Source organism: Hemibagrus wyckioides, linkage group LG29 (assembly GCF_019097595.1).
Source record: "Hemibagrus wyckioides isolate EC202008001 linkage group LG29, SWU_Hwy_1.0, whole genome shotgun sequence".
Classification (NCBI taxonomy): domain Eukaryota; kingdom Metazoa; phylum Chordata; class Actinopteri; order Siluriformes; family Bagridae; genus Hemibagrus; species Hemibagrus wyckioides.
Window position 1 is genome coordinate 14,394,304 of NC_080738.1, and position 13,613 is coordinate 14,407,916.

Sequence of the window (13,613 nt, forward strand, 5' to 3'; positions counted from 1 at the left end):
AAAAAGTGACAAATGTGCCTCATTAACTTTAGTCTTGCATTTTTCCTCACACCAAAAAACGTCAAAATTGTCAGGCGACTACATCTGACGATACAGTACCAGAGATAATAAGGAAGTAATGAGGCACTTGGAGAAAACGAAAGGAATAAGACATAATGCTTTCTTTCTTTCTTTCTTTCTTTCTTTCTTTCTTTCTTTCTTTCTTTCTTTCTTTCTTTCTTTCTTTCTTCCTTCTCTTTTTTCTGCCATGCCCTTTCAAATCGACTGCTTTGTTCTGATAACGCGCGGAAGTGTTATCTCCGTGTCTCCCGCTCGCCGCTGTCCGCTATCGATTGCTCGAGACTGCGAGCGAGTGGCTTTAGTGTAAGCTTGTTTGGAACACTCTGCCATCGATTGTTTGGATCTGGACTTGCGCAGGGTCACTGCAGTTCTGCTCAGTCGATCAAGCAAATCGATTCCCTTCCCTGCAGACAGCGCGGGCAAATGAACACTTTTCGTCGTACAAGTCCGAGCCGAGCCGAGCCGCCACGGCTTAAACGATCGATTCTCAACGGTGAAGACGCCATGATTACATCTGAGATGTTTGATTCCTTCGATTGATTTCGATAATTGAGCCTCCATGGTCGCAAATTCTTGAATCTGGTTCAGATTTAATTTGCACAATGCCTTACATGATCCAAGCTTCCAAGACACGACTGATATCAGACTTTTGCTGCTTTATTTATTTATTTATTTATTTATTTATTTATTTATTTATTTATTTATTTTCTACTAGTTTAATGTAGCTAGCAAGTAACAGAAGTCCGTTTTTTTTTATGCCGAAATCTTCCCGATAACTTAATAATGTGTTTATTTGCAATTCGTGACTCTTTAAAGGCGACGTTCTCCTAATTACATTATCAGACTGCAACTGCAGGAGCTTAAAGGAGAAGTTCACTTCCAGAACAAAAATTTACAAATAATTTCCTCAGTCGCTTGCCATCCAAGATGTTCATGTCTTTCTTTCTTCAGTCGTAAAGAAATTATATTTTTTGAGGAAAACATTTCAGGTGTTTTCTCTATATAGTGGACTTCAGTGGTGCCCCAAGTTTGAACTTCCAAAATGCAGATTAAATGCAGCTTCAGAGAGCTCTAAATGATCCCAGCCCAGGAGGAAGGGTCTTATCTAGCCAAACCATCAGTCATTTTCTTAGAAAAATAAAAAATATATAATTATATACTTTTTAACCACAAAAGCTTGTCTAGCGCTAGCTCTGGGATGCTGCATACTATGTAATCACGTCGGAATGTCACTCGTGACGTAGGCGGAGCTACAGACCCAGTGTTTACAAAGCGAACGTGCAAAGACAAAGGAAGTGCATTTTAAACAAAAAACTAAAACAAAGACATATAACTTCGTGTCATTCCACACGCAACAACTTCGGAGCACTCCTCCTTCTCCACGCTAGTAAACACTGGGTCTGTAGCTCCGCCTATGTCACGCGTGACCTTCTGACATGATTACGTAGTATGTAGCGTCGTGGACGCCCATCCCAGAGCTAGTACTAGACAAGACTTTGTAGTTAAAAAGTATAAAATTTTTTTTTTTTCTAAGAAAATGACTAGATAAGAGCCATCTTCCTGGGCTGGGATGGTTTAGAGCTCTTATAAACTGCATTTTGGCACCACTGAAGTCTACTATATGGAGAAAACCCTGAAATGTTTTCCTCACAAAACATTATTTTTTTACGACTGAAGAAAGAAAGTCATGAACATCTTGGATGACGAGGGGGTGAGCAAATGATGTGTAGATTTTTGTTCTGGAAGTGAACTTCTCCTTTAAGGAATTGCACTGAATCCCAGACTGTCCTAACAACAACAACAACAAAAAAAGATGGCAGCGGTATAATTATTCCATTTCCATTTCTAGCCAAGTTTTGGCCATGTTTACTTATTATATATATATTTTCCTTCCCAGCTTTAAGACTGCATTTCACAATAATTATGTGACATTATTTACAGTTTACAGAAACATCACAATATTCTTATACTATCAAGCTTTCTTCAAGATTTATAATGATTGCTTGGGCAATTTTTTCACTTCAATTCTCGCTTTCTGGTTGATTTATCATTTATCCAAAATTTTCCCTACTGGATGATTATGATGACTGTGAGATGTTTATCTGCATTGTGGAAAAGCCCTATGTAGCTAGTCTCACTCACGTGTCTGATCTAGGTCCATGAGGTGTGCTTTAAAAACACAGCCCATCTGTTACATTAGGGCAGAAAGATCAGATTTGTGTGACTTCACTGGAAACCGTGTAGTCCATGCTATCTCCAAATCTGACCTGAATAACAACAGCTCATAAATGTTGCAGCCACCTGCGAGTTATTGATATTGACTCACCGTATGGTCTAACTCCTTATCTCTCTCTCTTTTTTTCTCTCTCTCTTTGTCTTGTTACAGGGAAATTCAGAGGAGTTTTATCCTTTCGTCCCTCTGGCCGGAGCAGCTCAGCCGCCTCATCCCCTTCAAACCGGTAAGATTGAACATCGCATGTTCCCAAAGGCAGTAAATGTCAGCGAAGCACAGTCTCTTAATCTAACTAAATTATACCCAAATGTCAAATGACACAACACAAACCACTTGCTCCAAAGGTTATTTAACATTGACCTTAAACCGAGAGGTGTGGGCCTGAGCATGTAGCTTCATCAGATCAGTCCGAGCAGTTTATCTTAAAATAGCTTTATTCCTGCTCGAACCCACATGCGATTTATTAACTTTCTAAGAGCTAATGGCTTCGTCCACAAAAGCCTGACGCAGCCTTGCATATAGACCCATTTTATTTGAAATAAAAGCAGGCAAGCAGAGCTTGTTGTTGCATTAAAGAACTCTATAAGTCAAATGTATGCAAATCGTATTCTAATCTATTCGTGTGTTGTTACGAGGCGGTGAATGATTCCTTCTTCCACTTTATAACACACTCCATTTACATTGTGCTTTGAAGTTTCAGCTCGGCAGAAGCCGGGATCGTTTGCAACATGTTTCGAGGTCTAAATACAGATCAGTCAAGGTTATGATCATGTCAGGAATACTTTAGTACTGACACGTGGATAGAGTGATATAATAGTAACCCTTATTCACACTGTTTAATAGAAAGCTTTGCATTTGGCTTATAGTTGTTGGGGTGAATGATGTTTTGGTGCTCTGTGCTGTATGATAGCAGATACTCCTTGCACTGTGCTCTCATTGCCGTGGCCCGGGTTCGATTCCCGGGTAGGGTGCTAACCCGGACACTGAAGAGTGAACTCTCAGTGCCGATCCCAAGGAAGAACCGTGTTCTCAATGGTATTGTTCTTGGTGCCAGATGGGCTGGTCTGAGTATTCAGAAATCTCTAGAGTCTGAACATAATGGTGTAAAAGACCAAACAAAACAACAAGAAAACATCCAGTGTGCAGCAGACACACCTTGATGAAAGAGGCCGGAGGAAAACAAGTGCAGACTCAAATAACTGCTCTTACAACCGTAATGGGCCCAGAAAGAAAGGACCCAAGACCAGATCAGGTTCCTCTCCCGTCAGCCGAGTAGAGTAGTCTGAGCCTACACCGGACACAGACACAATAATCAATTTTTCTCCTTCCTTCCCCTTATCCTAATATTTTACTGTCCAGAAGCCATGCCCGCTGTATGCTAAGAATTTTATGCATCGTGCTTCTGCCGCCGCCACCGCATATCAGATATTGCTAATAAAATGGACGGTTGCAGGTATTATATTCGGTGAAACACAGGCTGTCAGAGACCAGGCGACTGTTTGCCGTGTCAGTTTAGTCGCAATTAATCTCAGAGCCTCCTCCAGCCACGGCCCGGCTCAAAGCCTTCCCAATGACATTTAGTAAAAAAGTTCCAGCTGTCACGACCCCGGTGTCGGAGCAGTGCGGTGTGACTGGCTGAAACCCACTCTTGTGGGCGAGAACCTCTCATGTGTGATGGATAAATGATAGCGTTTCCATTGAATAATGCAGTCAGAGAGCTTTTAAATATAGACCTGAATGAGGCACTTTAAAGTTCCAGGGATATGACTATGACATTTATGCTGTTCTACTCAATTTATTTATTTATTTAACCTCGACTGATTTAAATCCCATCATATAAATCACAACACCAGGACTACAGTATTAAGTTCAACTATAGGATTAATAATAGGAAAGCTTTTAGTGTGTCTTGGTTGAATACTAGCGTGTGTGTGTTTGGTTCAGTTTCATCTGTATAGTGGATTTAACCCTAGCGATTGTCGCTAAGCAGCTTTACAGAAATCTGAATGACTCCGAATGAGAGATCTAATAATATCAGCACCCCCTGAGACGACGGAAGAAAGACCCTCTCACTTTGAATGCACATATTTGCTAACGTTATGTCCCCAGAACACCTTGATATTTTGTGTTACATGTGCGCTAACAATATCAGTGGTCACGGAGGACTACGGTGTGTTTGTGTGTGTGTTTGCGCAGAGCTTATGCACAGGTTCGGAAGGTAAACAGATTGATGGAGCAGGCTGAGCGAATGCGAGTGAACAGGAAATGGTACACTGAGATGATAAACTCTCGCTACAACTATTCCAAGCCCCTCAGGTCGAGGTTATCGATCTAGAATGAGATCATTTTATATCGAAGATTACTGTAAGGATCTAAAACGCAGAAGAACAAATCGGAAATTAGAGCGATCGATCGAAACTTACCCATGATGTTTCTTAAACAGTGTATACTCACAATCTCTTCTTTCCTTTCATTCCATTAGTTAATATTAGGAATGTCAAAGATGAGAATATTTTGAAATGTTACAGGAAGTCAAGCCACGTTTAGGCCGTCCGGGGCGACGATCACAACGACAGACCAACGTTTTTATGAGAGATAGAGCCATGACAGGGCCAGTCGAAATCCAGATTATTGTATTCCTCCTGTAGTGATAACAGTAGGGACCAAACATTCACTGAATCGGATTCATTTACTCCCTGAAAACTGAGCTCTTTCAATTTTGAATTCCAGCATGCCGACACTTTCCTCCAGCTCCAGCAGCTTCCTCTCTGATCATTTTCTCAGAAAAGTAATATCTAAACACCGTGTTGGATTATCGTGAAGTAGGTGGAGGTTGGAACTACAAGTTAGATTGGAAACAATGCAGTCATTTGGCAGTCGATCATTAAGTTTCCTGTGCATCATGTTCTAACACATTTTATGGCAGCACTGATACACAGATCAGGCATAACATTACCTGACCACTAACATTACATGACCACTAACAGGTGAAGTGAATAAGACTGAGTATCTCCTCATCATGGCACCTGTTAGTGGGTGGGATATATTAGACAGCAAGTGAACATTTTGTCCTCAAAGTTGATGTGTTAGAAGCAGGAAAAATGGGTTTGCTACACAAGTGCAGTACATCACAGCATTGTTACGTATGAGGCTGCATAGCCGCAGACCAGTCAGAGTGCCCATGCTGACCCCTGTGCACTGCAGAAAGCGCTAACAATGGCAGGATATTGTGCTGTGCCACAAAGCAAAATGCTCCAGGAATGGTTTGATGAGCACAACAACGTGTTTGAGGTGTTGACTTGACCTACAAATTCCCCAGATCTCAATCCATTCGAGTATCTGTGGGAACTTAGAGATCTACTGCTAACATCTTGGTGCCAGATAGCACAGCACATACACCTTCAGGGATCTAGTGGAGTCCAGGCCTCGACGGGTCAGGGCTGTTTTGGTAGCAAAAGGGGGACTGACACAATATTAGGCAGGTGGTCATAATGTTATGCCTGATCAGTGTATGTTTAACAGTGAGTGCATATTAACATTGTTTAGATACATGTGACTCATTAAAATGTACAAATTTCTCATCTCATTCAATCAATATTAATAAAATACTATTGGAATTTAGTAATATTACTATTACTACTATTGCTGCTGATTGATTGATTGATTGATTGATTGATTGATTGATTGATTTTTCCCATCAGTTTTCATTGACACCTCATTAACACATATTAACCATGTATTAATTCAGAGTTGACAATGAATACCTCCCTTTCAGGTGGGCTGAAGTATCCTTCACACCCTCGTGGGGGCAGATGTAGTGTGAGAAGAGTGCAAGTCTAAAGGTTTAACACACCGTCATGACACAAGCGTGACCCGATCAGAAGAAGAGTCTCCGCTCTGGGTGAGTGAACATTTACTGTAATTCACCTCCCTGGACATTCCCTCATTTAGATAAAGATCTTTCCTCTTCGGTTTGATCGGAACGCCTGTCGCTCAACTCATTAACTTTATCTATTTTTTGTCTCATTCACCTGGAGTTATGTCCGGGGGGTTAAACGTGGTAGAATGTCAAGGCGAGTGTGTGTCATGGTGTAATCTCTGCACAGATCTGTGTGTGTAAAGAGAATACAGACATGGGAATACAAACATGCAGTTCTAATAGAATCGTTATAACTGGTAAGCATTAAAATCCCCCATCTGAGTACAGGCCACACCTGGGATCAGTCTGGGGCAGGTAGCGGGCACATTAACACAGCTTTTCAGGAGAAAACAGCAGCAATAATCAAGCTGTGTGTGTTTTTGTTGTTGTTTGTATTTGTTTTTTTGGGTTTTTTTCCAAGCATGGGCGGTTCTTCTCTCCAGCTCTTCCATTTCAAGCTCCATTTGATTCTGAATGAGCTCATTGATTTCTCAGCAGGGGGAAGAAAGAAAAAAAAATATATATTGACGCCTCTGCACCACCTTGAACCGTTTCTCCAATACGGCCGAATAGGGCTCATTACATCTGATCGTAATTAAACTAATTATCTATTCTATTGCGGAAAGAGAGAGATGCTCAAAGAAAGCCAGATGGTATATAGACGTATATATGTGTGTTTGAGTGTGTGTTAAAAATTTCTTATTATAACTATTGTGAAGATTAAGTGTTATTAGAGTTACACACACACACACACACACACACTCTCTCTCTCTCTCTCTCTCTCTCTCTCTCTGTCATGGTGAATTGCACTTTGCTTCCAATAAAAGTCCTGCGTTCAGGAAGTGTTTCCTGGAGCAGGTTTGTAAATGCAATACCGTCTACAGCGCTTCCAGTCCGGAGCTGTTTCATCACCCCAAGTGTTGGTAAGGCGCTGATCTGTAGCTCATTCTCATCAACACCCTGACCTTCTGCCACAGCGTAACTCCATCCATCACCCTCAGCTGAGCCGCTGGAGCACTTCATCCATTCTGATTAGAACATTCTCCAGCTTCACTGGCTTCAGAGGTGATTTACATCCGAGCAAGCCAAGAATTCTCCAGCCAGTTTCTCTCAAACTTGGCTGCTTTAGAAACTAGATGTTTAATCAGCAAAGTTATTATTATTATTATTATTATTATTATTATTATTATTATTATTATTATTATTACTTTTAGAAAAAGAACAAACCTTTATTTGTCATGTATATAGGAATTTCATGTGGAGAGACCATATACAAACAGCTTATTTATTTATTTATTTATTTATTTATTTATTTATTTATTTATTTATTTTTCAAGAGAATATTATTATAATTATTAAGAGATTATATTATATTATTATATTATTTTTATAATATTTTTATAATAATATATAATATACTATATTATTTTTTAATAGAGATTATTACAGAGACTTAAAAATGATAACTAGATAACAACAGAAAAAAAGATCAAGAAAAAAGATATACGAAAATTATACCAAGTATATGAAAAATACAATAATAATACTAACAATCATTTTCAATCTGTTATAAAGATATAGAAAAATATAGAGAAGATAATAATAATAATAATAATAATAATAATAATAATAATAATAATAATAATAATAATAATAATATGATTATCAAAATAGAGATGTGTCCTTGCATATGATGTAGGATGCTGGTCTCTCACACCCCTCCCTCACACAGTTGGGGTAAAGTAGCCTGCCACTATAGTGTGGTCAGAGTCTCATGCATGAGGGTGAGAGTCGTTCTCCATCATACATGATAGCTTGGCTATCATCCTCCTCTCCCTCCACCTGCTCTGGGCCGAGAGTGCCTCCTAGGACAGAGCTGATCTTCTTTATGATTTTATCCACTCACTTCCTGTCTGCAGCAGAGCCCCGGCAGACAAATGGCAGATGCTACCACAGAGTCAAAGGACTGAGCAGGTGCAATCTGCTCTGTCTTTTGTTGTAATTGGTATCATTTCTGAGGCATTTTCATTAGCCAAGAACTAGCCAGATATCAAAAGTCCATATGTATATAGCGCATGCGTAATGTCTACATCTTCAGACGTGAACCAGACCTTGTCTCACACCTGATCTGCCAGGGGTTGAAGATTTCACAGGTTGCTTCTATACACACCTGAGAGACGTCAGCCTCAGAACAGATTACTCCAACACACACACACACACACACACACACACACACACTGCTCAAGAGCAGCCACATTACCAGATTCCTAATTAAATCCTCCTAAACGATGATGTCATTCCAAAGCTTCCAGAAACTACATTATCTACAGTGACAAAGCCAGCAGCACAGACGGCTTGATTTATGGTGAGACGCAGACTAAATTTACCCCAGTTTGATAAGTAAATATGCCTGAAATTATAGTTTGTGTCGGAAGTAGACTTCAACAGAGCCCTTATTTCACTACATGCAAACTTATGACTCGGTGTAACAGCAACAGCAACTTCTGGAGCTCTTAAACACAGATGATGATGGACCATCTGTAACAAAGTGAGCGTTTCTTGGTTAGCATCGTTCACAGTCCTCATCGAGTCAATTAGCTGATAATGTGCGGAGGCAGAAAGAAAAGAGATGTGTTTTACAGACCTATATCAGGCCACGATGCTGTACGGATAACATTTTGAGGTGTTAAACACACCAGTTAGCAAAGAGTGGACTGTGTTTTCAGTTTTGTCCACTAGATGGCTGTATAGACCTGCGAAACAAAACCATACCTCCACCGATGAAGATTTAGCATCAGGTCCATTAGGTTTTCCTATTTACTTTCATCTCAAGCATAATTTAAACTAGAAGCATCTCTCTCTCTCTCTCGTCATTAATGAATTAATTGCTGTTTATTTTCTCCGGTTAAGGCTCCTGTTTAGCTGCAGTGAGATTTCTTTAAAATGCTTGTTGAATGCTCTTGCTTTTAGCTAACATTTATTTGGCTGAAATTATTTATTTGACCACAACTCACTGCTTGTGAAAATGAATAATCTGGTCAGTGTGTTGATGACCTGAATAAATCGGATGTTTTAAATTCTAATTTGAGTAAATTATTATAGCTTCACTGTCAGAGAAGCATTTATTTATTTATTTATTTATTTATTGCTTTAGCTAAGCTGAAATGGAATGACGTCACCTTTTAGGGGATTAAAAGCATATAATTGAATGCATGTCACGATAGTGTTATACTACGTCTGGACGGCAGATGGCAGTGATGTCACCATATCGCTCTCTCGCTCTCTCTCTCTCTCTCTCTCTCTCTCTCCTCACACACACACACACACACACACAAAATCTCATCTTGATGCAAAACTTGCACTTGGTAGTTACATCTTGCAGATACAGATAATGTTGGTTTAGTGTATTTGTCTTGTCAGTGCTTCGGAAATTATGGAACTGCTGGAACGGTCATGTCAGGAAACCTCTGTGAATTGAATGCGTGTTGAATTGAAAGGTTTGTTTCTACAATATTGCAATTGAAACTAATATCGCTTCTTTAAAAAAGCACCTAAAACATTAAACCTCTAAGTCACTGTCTGTAGAAGCATCTCTCACTCTCTCTCTCTCTCTCTTAAAAATTCAGATAATAAACATTAATATTCTTAGATGTGAAATCTTTCATACAGACTTGAACTTACATCAGTAATAACAAAAAATACAAATAATACGTAAATACAAATTCGTTTTCAAACCTAATAATAAATCACGCAACACTAGTGATGGTCTTTAATTTATAGTAAACATGGAACAGAAATATTTTATTAGTCCAGTATCTGAAACAACGCTGTTGTGCATCAAATAATCAGATCTTGTCTTAGATAATCATTGGTATTAATGGTTGCTAAATATCAGCACCTCCTGTTCCAGCCCAAATCCTGTGTGTTTGCTGGTTTGCTGTAGATAAGCCAGGGGAAAATTGTGTCCTCAGCACTCATCCTTCTCGACCTGTCGGCTGCTCTTTTGATGCTGTGAAATCACCAGATTCTTATCTCTCCATTGCTGACTTAAGCATCAGGAGGTCCTCTCTGACATGGGAGTTGCAGGATCAATGCTACACCGACGCCCGGAGAGATTCGGGTTTAATCACCTCACTTTCTTAACAGGAGTTCCCCAGGGCTCGGATCATGGTCTGCTCTTGTTCTCATTATACAGCGCATCACCGGGCTTAATGATCACGCGACCTCACGCGCCGCTCGCTGACCTGCGGACACGCGAGTGTTCTGGAATTTCTTCAGGCGTCAGTATCTAGACGTCGAAGCTAAAATCCTGAACTGAGCTCCACTTATTATTATTATTATTATTATTAGCACATTTGTCATATCCAAATTGCAAACGAGCGTCCTTCGTACTTCGTGCTAAAAATACAGTCGCGTCGTTACATCAACCGGACCCCATGCTCTGAGCATGCTCAGTGTGTGTTTACACAGCGTCCAGACAAGCAAATCAGAGTGCTATTCACCGGCTAGAATAGGAATGATGAGGAGGTGTAGGGTGTGTGATGAGGAGACACACACACACACACACATACAGTATCCTTAAAAGTACCTACCATCCACATATCTAGCTAAGGAATGCTATGTAGTACTCTAGCTAAGGAATGCTATGTGCTATATATATTAGGTGTAGCTTCTGTAGCTACACCTAATATCCTCACACATGCATTCTATAGGAGCTAAAAATCTATGTTAAATCTGATGTTAAAACAGCTTGAGGTCGGATTAACAGCTACAAAGTGAGAAATTGAAGAAAGTGTGTGTTTTGTTAGCAAGCTAGTCAGTTAACATCAGCGATCATGAGTGTATAATGTGTTTACTTTCTCGAAACAAAGAGCCATAAGGTCAGGGTTATTTAACCAGTGTTGTGTTTTGAGCCAAATTAAATGTTTCCAGTAACGAAGTGATAATGTATTTATTGTTTACGGTGTGAGCGGCCATGTTGACATGCAAGCGAGATGCAAGCCTGCACTCTTCCAGTGACTTTAGAGAACACACACCATGGCTCAGCTCCTTAGAAACGTCTAAAATACACATTTATTTCTGCAGGAATCGAAAACAATTCAGTAGATTAGCTCTCAGTAAGACAGTGAGATCATACACACATGTAATAGCTGTAGAAACATTCAGAGACTAGAGAAACTAGTGGTGTAAATTAAAGAGAACAGTCCACATGGGTAAACTTGATGAGATGAGATTCCACTGATCTGCATGGAAAAATCTCCGATCCTATCCGAAACTTTCCCCTGGGAAAACCCCACCAAATATTAACTGCATTAGTGTAAGCATTTAAACAAATAAGTGCAAAAATAATCCCCAATTCCCGATACTCATCCCACCCAAATCGCACACAGGATATGGAAATACATCTTCACTTTGAGCAACAGTGCACGTTGTTTATTTAAATCCACCTCGCCGATGGGAGCGACGTCTTCTTTCCCCCCTGACCGCCGCCCTGCCTGAGAGAATAAAGCCTAGCGTTTTTCCGTCTTCGTGTAAAATGAATATGTCTGCAGGCCTCCTTGATTAGACGAGGCAGTAATCGATTCAAGAAACAGATGTTCAGATGAGCTCCCGATTCGCGGCTTCAAAGCCTGACATGAAAGCTAGCGTAATGTCTTTGTCTTCACCGTGTAAAATTCCCGAAAGAAATCTGCTTAAAAACACACACACACATACACAACAGAAATGCCAAAGAAGGCTTATCATCCTTGTATCCTTGTATTATGACCCTGATTTAGCTGCGTATTAGCTTAGTGTTAGCGATACAGCTGTCGTTAATCGGTGGAGGTTTTGCCGAAATGTATTTTCTAGTAGCGCATACTCTTGATTTCCTTCGACGGCGAACGTGAAAGCTAGCATGATTAAGTATTTCCTGTGTGTGCTCCTGTGGCACGATGACAGAAATAATATTTGAACGGAATCTTCACACTCCGGCGTATCGAGATTTTCCTCTTCTCCTATCCCAGCGCTCATTCTTACACTTGAGGGTCAAAGCATAAGGCTAGACTTTTAGGTGCCTGAGGGCTTTGCTCAAGCTTAGTAAACAGGAAGCAGTACCAGGGGCTCAGGCTTCAGGCTCACACATAAATCCATGCAGGTATGGAACTCAAACTCACCGTCACCTATTAGAACAACAATACAGTTAGCTTTTTAGCATGGTGTCATTATTAGTGTAGATTTGGAAACTGAAAATAATCTCTGACTGCTTCAGGTGTCAAACTCAGAGCAGAGTGAAAGGGGTTAATGGTTAGAAATGACGTTCTGTTTTTATATAAATGGTTAAAATATTGACGTTCTATAGTAGCTAGCTATTAGTATCGGGTCCAAGGATATCCTTTTTAACTAGCTAGGTATAGGATTAGGCTACAATCTTTATACACCTTCTATCCTTTGTCTAATTTCTACCTCGAATGGTATATATTGTGTGTACAGTTTTAAAAATTGTCCAAATATTTGTACTGTATACACGTTTTCATGGAAAAAGATACTATTGATGGTACCATTACCAACGACTATAATTATTATTATTATTATTATTATTATTATTATTATTATTATTATTATTCATTAGTTATTATTTATAATTTTTATTTTATTTATTTTAATTTGTTTATTTAATGTATTTTATTCTATTTATTTAATTTAATTTTTATTATTATTTTTATTTTCTGTGTACATTGCTGTCAGAGTCAGATGCCGTCCAATCAATATAAAGTTTTCCACGTTTGGTCGAAAATTCCTTACTTAAATATACATACACAGATCAGACATAACATTATGAACACCCAGAGGTGCCGTGAATAACACTGATCATCTCCTCATCATGGCACCTGTTAGTGGGTGGGATATATTAGGCAGCAAGTCAACATTTTGTCCTCAGAGTTGATGTGTTAGAAGCAGGAAAAATGGACAAGCGTAAGGTTTGATGACGACTGGATCAGAGGATCTCCAAAACTGCAGCTCTTGTGGGGTGTTCCCAGCCTGCAGTGGTCAGTATCTATCCAAAGTGGTCCAAGGAAGGAACAGTGGAGAACCGGCGACAGGGTCATGGGAGGACAAGGCTCATTGATGCACGTGGGTCCGATCCAACAGACAGGCTACTGTTGCTCAAATTGCTGAAGACGTTAATGATAGAAAGGGGTCAGAATACACAGTGCAGGACGGGTCAGGGCTGTTTTGGCAGGAAAAGGGGGATCAATACAATATTAGGTAGGTGGTCATAATGTTATGCCTGGTCTGTGTAAGTACAGTGTTTTATAAGTGAAGAATATATCAGGAACATAGTGTCTCAGTAACAGTAGTGTACCACCATTTGGTTTGGTGTCTGATTAAGTTCATTAAAAGGCTCTGAGTTTTTGTTAT

General features: G+C 39.8%; 1 protein-coding gene across 32 annotated transcripts in view; it reads left to right on the forward strand.

Annotated features, from left to right (window-relative positions):
* LOC131349460 (receptor-type tyrosine-protein phosphatase delta-like) overlaps positions 1–13,613 on the forward strand; it is a 403,614-nt gene that overhangs the window by 121,560 nt on the left and 268,441 nt on the right. For all 32 annotated transcript variants that reach the window (XM_058385154.1, XM_058385153.1, XM_058385162.1 and 29 more), the window contains exons 5-6: positions 2,447–2,519; positions 6,069–6,194. The gene's annotated coding sequence lies outside the window, so the exon portion shown is untranslated. The remainder of the gene's footprint in view (positions 1–2,446; positions 2,520–6,068; positions 6,195–13,613) is intronic.